This window comes from Neodiprion pinetum, chromosome 3 (assembly GCF_021155775.2).
Source record: "Neodiprion pinetum isolate iyNeoPine1 chromosome 3, iyNeoPine1.2, whole genome shotgun sequence".
Lineage (NCBI taxonomy): Eukaryota > Metazoa > Arthropoda > Insecta > Hymenoptera > Diprionidae > Neodiprion > Neodiprion pinetum.
The window spans coordinates 1375280-1384793 of record NC_060234.1 but is presented as its reverse complement, the minus strand read 5'-3'; positions in this window follow the sequence as shown (position 1 = coordinate 1384793).

Here is a 9514-nt window from a genome sequence, read left to right as displayed (position 1 = left end):
CGTCAAACCAATCGGGAAAGATTTTCGATGCACTGGCTTCCTTGAGACAATCGGGTTTGACTCAAAGATGATTCAATGTTGTAAGGTTTAGTCAACGAATAGATTTATTAACAGACTTGAAATAATTTGTTTACACTGTTGAGTTCGGTTGTATGAGATTCACGCGGGGTAGTGAGAAGAAGTTGTGGCAGTAGAGTAAGTTGGTCTTCTCTTCGCGTTGGTCGAAACGAATCTGATCTTAAAGGTAGGTTTTAAAAATTAGCTAAGTTCCGATGGCCAAAAAACTACTGGAAGGGGTAGGATTGTCCCTTGAGAGAAGGGATGAATTTTGCTTGGGAGTGGGAGTGAGCACGTGAGCCAGAAGCAAAAACGTACATTCCCAATGTGCGATGCACGTGCGGGCGTTTTAGGATACACGTCATAAAAAAAACAAGGAACGAAAAGTGAAGATTAGAGGATTGGTAGGTAGGCAAAGGTATTTACGAGTAGAAAGTAGAGAATTTGTCGAGATTGCAAGACTGGCTGCCAGATGTGGCAGACCGGCGTAAGGAGTATCCTTTTTTGCAAATCAGTCGACGCAATTCGTCCATAAGAGATGGGAACTTCCAGCAGTTGAATAGTTTATGACCTTAAAACGTGACTAAAATGTCCACGCAGAGATTAGGATTAACGACTGTAAAACGTGAACAAGAATGCCGCTAATTTACAGCGCGGGTTCAACATGTACAATTGCAGGGTTGTGCGAGACAGCTAATCGTAATAGACGGGGCTATGTCACATTCTAACTTCGCCGTGGGTATACCATATCTATGCGGCGGATGAAAAATTCTTAGACCGCTTATCTTCATGGTTACGAGGTCGGTTTCCGGCCGACTAAATACGCAACTCGGTTTGTATGTACATTTGTACCGAGTTACGTGATTTCAGTTCGATACGATCCTCAGAGTGTCAAACTGAAAAATTTCCTAAAGAAATTCGCAGTCATGATTTGCAACCGACCGAGTGAGCAGCGACATGGGCATCGAAAGAAGGAAGAACAAGGTTGAGGCAACCAAAGAAAGATCGAACGGAAGGGTCGACAGCTCAAGAAGATCCGTCATATGGTCCAGGAATCTACGATTTCATGCAAGTTTGAAATAAATCGGTTATTTCATCGTCAGTGTAGACTACTGTATCTAATAACTTTAAACGCGTTTTTCTCGAAACAGTGTTTCTAAAATCGGTACCAGAAAAATCTTCGCCACTAACGGACCGATCGGGACATCACACAGTATAGATAAAATTGTCGTGCTTTAAAAGACGTACAATGGTAGGGTAAAAAAATTCTTAAACCATAAGCCTAGTTTAATCGTCCCGGGTATATGTAACCTTTGAACCGACGCGTGTCCTAGGTGATAAAGCGAATGTACGCTCGGTATTAATCCGTGCGATTACGTCAACCTAGGAGATAAAGACGACTGTGCAATAATTTACTGCTGTTACGAAATGCAGCGCTTTGTACAAGACGAAAAACATAACTGCGAAGACTAGGCGGCGGCAGTGGATGCGAAGAGGAACGGATATGTAGGGTGATTCGACGACGCGAGGCGCGACAACTCCGTTTCCCCTGCAACTATTTTCAGACGATGCGTCACGCGGAATCGGTCGCAACCCTTCAACCTTTTTCTGTTTACCACCCTACGACGCACGCGGCGTCAGCGCAAAACGATCAAGAAATTGGAAAGAGTAAACATATGACGTCACCGCGCAGTTCAGATGCCACCCTCGCTACGTCGAATTTCTTTTTATTTCCCTCTTTCAACTTTCTCTCCGCGAGATATTATTCTCGTAATCGGGGATCAAGTCCAAGAACTCGGAGATAATTCTATCGTCGTATTAACCTACATCCCGAAAATTTCAAACCCGGTAGTCTTGACTCATTTCCTGGACCCACCCTTACGACCGTCACTCTTACCACGTGGGCAGAAAAATGTGCTCATAATATTTCCTGTTAAACGGATAGCGGATCCCGGTGGGAAAAAAGCTTGCGAAACGAATCTCCGGATGGTTATACACGTATAACAGGTCAAGTGCCTTCCGATCAAACGGCACCTGCGCTGTTTTCTCTTCTGGTTTTTCTTAATCTCTCCTCCAATCGGGCCGATAGTCGGTATCTCATCACCCGACGAGTCCCAACCAGCAAAGATCGTTGCTCGTTTCTGAGTCAGCGTGACGGTTTGGTCGTATTAATAGTTACCATTTCCCGCAAGTTTCCACAAACGTCACTTTGCCGAGTCAAACAACGCGTAGAGTAGAAAACAGTACCGGTATTTTCCAATCAAGACTGTAAGAAATCCGTGTAGTACAGCGAATCAAGTACACCCGTACCAATCAACCGACGATTCCTGCGTGTATCTGATCAGCCGATCGGTAGTCGATCGATCAAGTCGACGGATCAGGTGACTTGAATCCGACGATGTGGCGGACTGCGCCAATACGTGTATGTACATCCTTCGGACAAACAGACAACCATCCTCCAACTTGTTGGCTTGGGTATTACGATGTAATCGCATTAGCTGAGACTTCGCATCAGCGTACCAAAATTTTTCAAAGAAGACGAAAAAGCGAACGAAGACGTTGTAAAAAAAAAAAAAAAAAAAAAAACCCAACAAACAAACAAACAAAGAATAAAAAATGGGGCAAAAAATCTAGGATGCCTTTATTTTACCGGGGGATAATCCCACTCGGTTGCCATATAATAAACGTGAAGTGAACGTCATGTCGGCTCGCCTCGCCTCGTATCGCATCGGGGTGTAGCACCCGCGCGCATACAGCGCGATTTTCCGGTCGTTCGTGACAACGCACGTAGGCAGAGAGGTGGAGGTGGAGGTTTAGAGGTACACGCGCGTATAAGTCCTGGAGGCGAGCCCAGGAACGCGGGCGATAATATCCAGCAATATCGATCTTTTTGTACAGAGAGAGAGAGAGAGAGACAGAGAGAGAGAGACGGAGGGAGACATAGTGTAGTGGTAGGTATGTACGTAGGTACATATAATACGTACCACGTACGTATGTGCTTACATACGTGTACGCGCATGAAAAGTGTAAGCGAGAGTGCGGTGTATGCATCTATCGTCCTCTAGACCTGACGATTGACGGACATTCAATATCTATTATACACTGTAGCGATGTAGGTAAAGAATATTCGTATTCGCATTCGCAAAAATCGTGCGAATATTTTTCGAACGTGATTGTGACGAGTACTTTATATTTTGCTTATACAAAATTGTGAGAACAATATTAAATGAGACAAAAAAACATTAGTTTGATAACGAACTTTTGTTACAAGAGTTTGTCCTTACGTTTGAATCACACTCTAGGCTAAAAATGAATTTTCTTTTCGTTATCAATTTGTCGTTAAATAATCAAACAAACAATCGGCTTGGTTCGGATCAGCTCGGCAATTTCCGCAACAAGATGCAAACGGCGCTCGTCTAGTCATGCAGAGAAACGGCGCCAGGTTTAAAAATTTACTTAAAATACTTAAACATTAACATTCGTCACGTCGCTACTGTACAGGTTCACACCCGCGTGCATATACGCACACCGCGTAGGATTATAAATGACGGGACGTTTTTCCATTGGCGTTGCGTCACACGGGGTGTCAGTATCCTGCCCATCCTTCTCCGACGACCCAGCGCTTCATCATTTCCGCTTTTCCCGGCGTGCCATGCGGCTCCCTACGCCCAGACCTTCACCCCGAGAGATAATGAGTATAACCGTGTAATACGGTAGGAAGGATACCCCTGAGATTGCATTAAGATACCTACGCCGTCCTTGAAATTGCATTAACTTTCTTTGTCTTGTTGTTAATCCACAGATTGTAGGTAGGCAGGTTTCAGCGTAGGAGTCGTGGGAACTCTACCTTCTTGTTACGCGGTTGGAAGTAATAAGTTTCGGGTTGAGGAGCTACTCTGCTGTAAGAATCTAAAAATTTGACCATTTCGTTTTTTCTAGGATGAAATTGTAATTACATAATAATATTTAAAGAAGTTATCGGGCATGCGTTTAAGTATGATGCAAAAAATTATCATCAACGCGTGGTGGCGCATATTTGAATCTGAAAATAAGAAGATAAAAACAAATCACCTCAGCTACGTATTAATATAGCTACAGATATGCGTATGGGGTTCTCGATAAGTTGATTCAAACACTATTTATTAACAAATGAGTGCCCTTTTTTTTATCGAATTTTAACCATTTTCATTGAAATACACGTCAATCACACAACAATCGATAATTTAAACATCCTCTACGTATTTCTGTAGCTATTAATACGCGAATTAAATGATTTTAAAACATTATTTTCCAGATTTAAATTTGCACCAGTTACAACGCGTGCCGCAGAATTCAACATGTCTCGCAAGAATGGCTCCGGTGTCGCCATTTTTGAATATTTGTTTACAATAATTTTTTTTACCACACTTAAATACGTACCAAATGACTTCCTTGGATATTATTGTGTCAATATCTTTTTCTCCACCCAAAAAAGAAAAAAAACGGGTCAAACAATTGTTTTCCTTTTGTTTTTACAGTGGTGTCGCCCCTCATAACGCGGCGCGAAAAAAAGACGCTTACGACTCTGGAATAAACAGTTTTGCACGATGATTAATTGTTAGTAATTCCCAGCTCGGCGAGCGTCAAGCGGAAACGCAGGTCGATCGGTTCGAAATTTTTCACATCCAGTCGACGTTCAAATGTCGTGAGCAGACAGTTTTCCGATCGGACCCTTCAGTCCTACCTCACCTCACCTACCCTCAGAAAGACTCGACCGTTCGTCCACCGCCTGCGGTACAATATCGCTTTCAAATCGGATACATAAATCGTAACGTTCTCAAAAAATCTCCGCGAGACTTCCGTTGTGCGAATCAGTATCGTCGTCAGTACGGTTCCATCCTACAAGCAATAACAAATTGATTCCGCCTTCCTCCTCTGCTTCGCCACGTCCGTCCGTCCATCCGTCCATTCATCTATCCCGACCATTATCCGGCGAAAAAGGTTTTCGCAGGTTACACAGCAGGGCAGGATTAGACGGCGGGGAAGGTGATATAGGGGGTAGCCGTAGGGTAGGGATGCCAGGGAAATAGGGGTCGTTTGGGGGGCGGCGAGCGCGAACGATGAATGAAGCCTGGGTTTTGGCGCTGCTCCAGCCTCCTGGGTAGTGGTCGTGGTGGTTGTCGGTTGAAGAGGGGGTTGCGGGGGATGCGGGGGGTGCGGGGCGTCCAAGGGATGAGCGGGACCTGGGGCTCTCCGGCGCTGACGTCACCTCCTGGCTCAAGGCCGCGAGCGATCGTTATTGTTGCTATTCGCCGTTTCACGATCACTCCGTCAAGACGAATTTTGCACCCTTGCCGGCCTGCCTGTCGAGCTTTCCTTCGATTCATCCTCTCTCTCTCTCTCTCTCTCTCTCTCTCTGTAGATATACAATAGCTCCGAGTTCTCTAATTTGCCTGCTAGGTCGTTCCTCTCTCCCGCGCTATCTCGCTCCGAGCCCTGTACTTGCGCAGGTAGCCTGTAAGTAGCTTTAAGAACTCTGTATCTTTCTTAATTATACCCATTGTCCAACATTGTCACGGACGTGATACATCTACATTCCATAGCATTCTATTCTCTCTTTCTCTCTTATTTTACTTTATTCACGTGTCCATCCCTGCTTATTTATATTTTTCTTTACTTCTATATTTTACGTTTAATTATATCTATTTCAACATTTCTGCATTTTTATCGTTCTTACAATGTGTGATGTCACTCGTTTTAACCCACTTTCTAACGATCCACTAGTCATCATAGATAAAAGACATATAAGAGCTCTCGTGTGTTATAAAATTGACCAGTAATAGCGCAAAAACAGTTCTCTTTCGCATTTCTCCAATCTTTTAATTTCTGCGAGTTTCGGTCACAATAAATGTTACGATGTTTATTTATTTTTTTTTTATATATCTACTCGTTTCACTTATCGTTCTGTTTTTTCTTTCATCCTACTATCTTTGTCCGGTGCCTATTTCAATTATGTTGCTTTCTGACTATTCGCCTTACAAGTTATTAATTTCTTTTCCATTCCGTCTGTATGTACCATCCGGATTCCTGTCCGAGGGCGAGTTAACTCTTCTCTCTCTCTCTCTCTCCTTCTCCCTCTCTCTCTCTCAACATCTTGGAAATTTCCTCCCCTCGTCCATATAATCAAAAATTCCCGATAGGCACAGAGAGATATCACCGAAAGTCAAATGTCAGGGGTTGTAAAAAAATACGATTCATGCCGCTGCCGTTACTCCTCTGATTCGTACTTCGTTCTTCTTGCAAACACCGAGAGTTCAGAATCGTCTCGACGACGGCACGTGTCACGGCCGCAAGGTCCAGCCTTCGCGGAGTGTCGGAAGAGGGAATCTCCGTCAAAAGCTTGCGAGAAGTACGAAAAGAAAAAACAACGCTCTCCACCAACACACGCGAATATTCTCCGTCGTTACTGTAGCCTGCAGCTGCTTTGCTCACCGATCCTCCCCCCTCCCCGACCCCCGTCGTTCCGGATGAGGTTCACGGTCTCGTTACTGGTCATGGACTTTTCCGCTGCTGCTATCGCGACGTCCGTGACCCCTAAGGGGTTTCGTGCGCCAGCGCGGGGTACAAGCGACCGTGCCTCGAGGTTAGCGTTCCCTTTGAGTCTAGGTTGCCAGAAATTTTCTCGGTCCGTTAAGACAAGCCCCGAGTCGTGGTCCCGAGCGGATGACGGTAGGTACACGGAGTGATAACGAGAACGTTTCGGACCGGAAATTGGGAAGCATCAAAGAGATCCCTGGCTAGCCTTCGGCTAGTTTACGTTACGACATTGGTATACATGGTCTTCCCGGAGCTTTCGTGCATCGCGATGGAGAGACAAGAGAGTGGGCGATGGGTCCATTAGTAGAACGATATAGAAACGGGGGTGGTACGATACATTCCGAGTCATTTCGTGTTGCTCGGTTTGGTATTTTTCAACCACGAGACTCAGCGCCACGGATTTCGCTGATTGGTCGCGGTGGTGGTGGTGTTCTCCCCCGATGACTAGGCGATATCCGACCTGACTGGTCTGGCACCGATAGAATTACGAAGAAACTGGCTGAGAGACCGACTGCTATGAGTGGAACCCCCGCAATATCGGAGTAGATTCCATTGACGGCGCTACCGACGCCACGATGTCTCTCTCCGGACGCCAACGCGATCGCGAAACTACGAAGTGACGTAATATGCGGATGGCACATGTTGCGAGGGTGTGGAAGATACGTGAAGCAGCGGATTCTCGCACACGATGACGTCTTATTCTTCTTCCTCCTCGCGGCGTAAAAAAATATTTACTTTTCTCCGACAAATAAATTCAACAGTCACTGCGTTTCAACGTCACGAATCTTCCACCCACGCCCACAGTCAACGGCTCCGACAGGTCTGCACGTATCCGTCCTCCTGCAGCGATCGGGCCAATTATAGGGTTTAACGAATATATCCCTCCGGACGGAGAAGAGCCATGCCCACTTTTCGGTCAATCAGCCCGGTGGCGGCAACTGGCTAAGGGTGTAATTGATCGGCGATCGTAAAAGCTCGTCCGCAATAAAATCGCTGTATAAACGATGGAGACGGAAACAGAGGGCTCAGGCCCGGCTCCTCGACGCGTATGGTGTTATGGAAGGGTCTGGCTCATTCACAGATCGGCTAACTGGGGCAAGGCGATCGAATGAAGAGCGAGACGGATGGATAAAGGAAAACGCGTCGCGTAGCGTTCTGGAGTTTTTTTCTTTACTTTTTTTTTTCAAAGAGAACGAAACCAATTTGAGCGATTCGAGTTTGAGGGCTTTATTATATGTATATACTTTCAAGAATTTTGTAGAATTCTTAAAACCTGTTTATCGACTCGAACTCGTAGTTAGATTTTTGAATTTTGATCCCAACATTTTTTTTCATACACATTTTGCTAACAATTTTTTAGTCGAAAAATGAAATTTTTTTTATCATAATCGTATATATTTGAAATAAATTTTTGTTTTAACATGTGAGTCACGAGCTCGAATTCGAAAAGATGTTTTTAACTGTAAAAACTTTTACTATCCGTTACAAGTTAAACAGTGACGTCAGGAGATGCGCCACCGCAAAAGTCCTCGGGTTCGGAGTCGTTCGCTACTCGTATCCTTCGTGCCACCATTTTGTTATCAATTTCAATGAAAAAATTCTACAATGTTCTCGAAACTGTAAATAATAAAAACCCTCGAACCCCTCAAATTGCTCCAAGTGTTTTCATTAAAAAAAAAAAATCTCCTGAAAATAGGTATGATAGTCCAAGTCGTAACCCCCCCTTTACGGTAACCTCGCGACTCACTATGTTTCCACCGTTTGTCCGTTCACCAAAGGCATTCCTTATGCGTATAGAAGCACAATCTTGGCCACCGTTTCACCGAAACAACGCAACCATCCACGTTTAAATCGTTCAAACTAATACTCGAATTCCGGTTATATTACAACTCTGTTCTCTTGAAGTATATACGATCGTGAATAAAAAGAGAAGGTCAAAGGTCTCTGCAGCTGTTGTAACGATGCTGACAGAGGTCACCCCTCAAGCTATTCCACGATGGAGGACAAACGCGTTTCTTCTATTATTCTTAATTTGCTCATCCTCTCTCTCTCTCTCTCTCTCTCTCTCACTCTCTCTGTTTTTTCACTTGCAGAGGCTCGTTTTAGTAAACTTTGACAAATGGTGACACGAATAGTCTGGCATTCGGATAATGAATGAATTACCAAACGAAACAAAAAAGAAAAAAAAAAATTATATAAAAATAGAAACAGCGATACGAAAAGGATCCTCTCTCCTAATTCTTGGTGAAAAATTGTTATTTCTTTTTTGCTCAACGTAAGTCGCGTTACCGAAAAGGTAGGTAAGATTCATTCTCCGCGCTTCTGAATGTTTCAAGTGTAATCGGCGGGGTATTTATTTCACAGAAGTTTGAGAAATTTCGAAAACATCGAGACCACAAACCGGACTCTACAACGTAAAGTAAAATGTTATACTTGGTAATAATGCCGGCCCCGTTATCACAGAAGAAGAGAAAAAGGACAAAAAGACAGTCAACATCATGCTCTGTAAAAATACACTCCTCACCCACAAGGCGTACTAATTATCTCGTTACTCGCTCGGATTAATCACTCGACGACCAAGCAACGAGCTGTAATACCGAGCTCCGTTGTAGCCAAGGATAAAATGCCAGGTTGTGGTTTGGGAAAAGAAATGAGAATAAGTCGGCAAAAAATAAAACATCATCAAAATCAAAAACAAACGAAAGCGCAAAAAGAAACAAGGAGAAAGGATTCAAACAATCCAAATCCAGGTTAGTGCGAACGTCGGGAATTACGTTTCTACCCACACGAGTAGAATAGACTGAAATGAAAGAATGAGCGAAAATTAAAAAACTGTCTGGTAACATTGGGATTGAACGTGTAGCCTTTGGAGTGGTTGTAT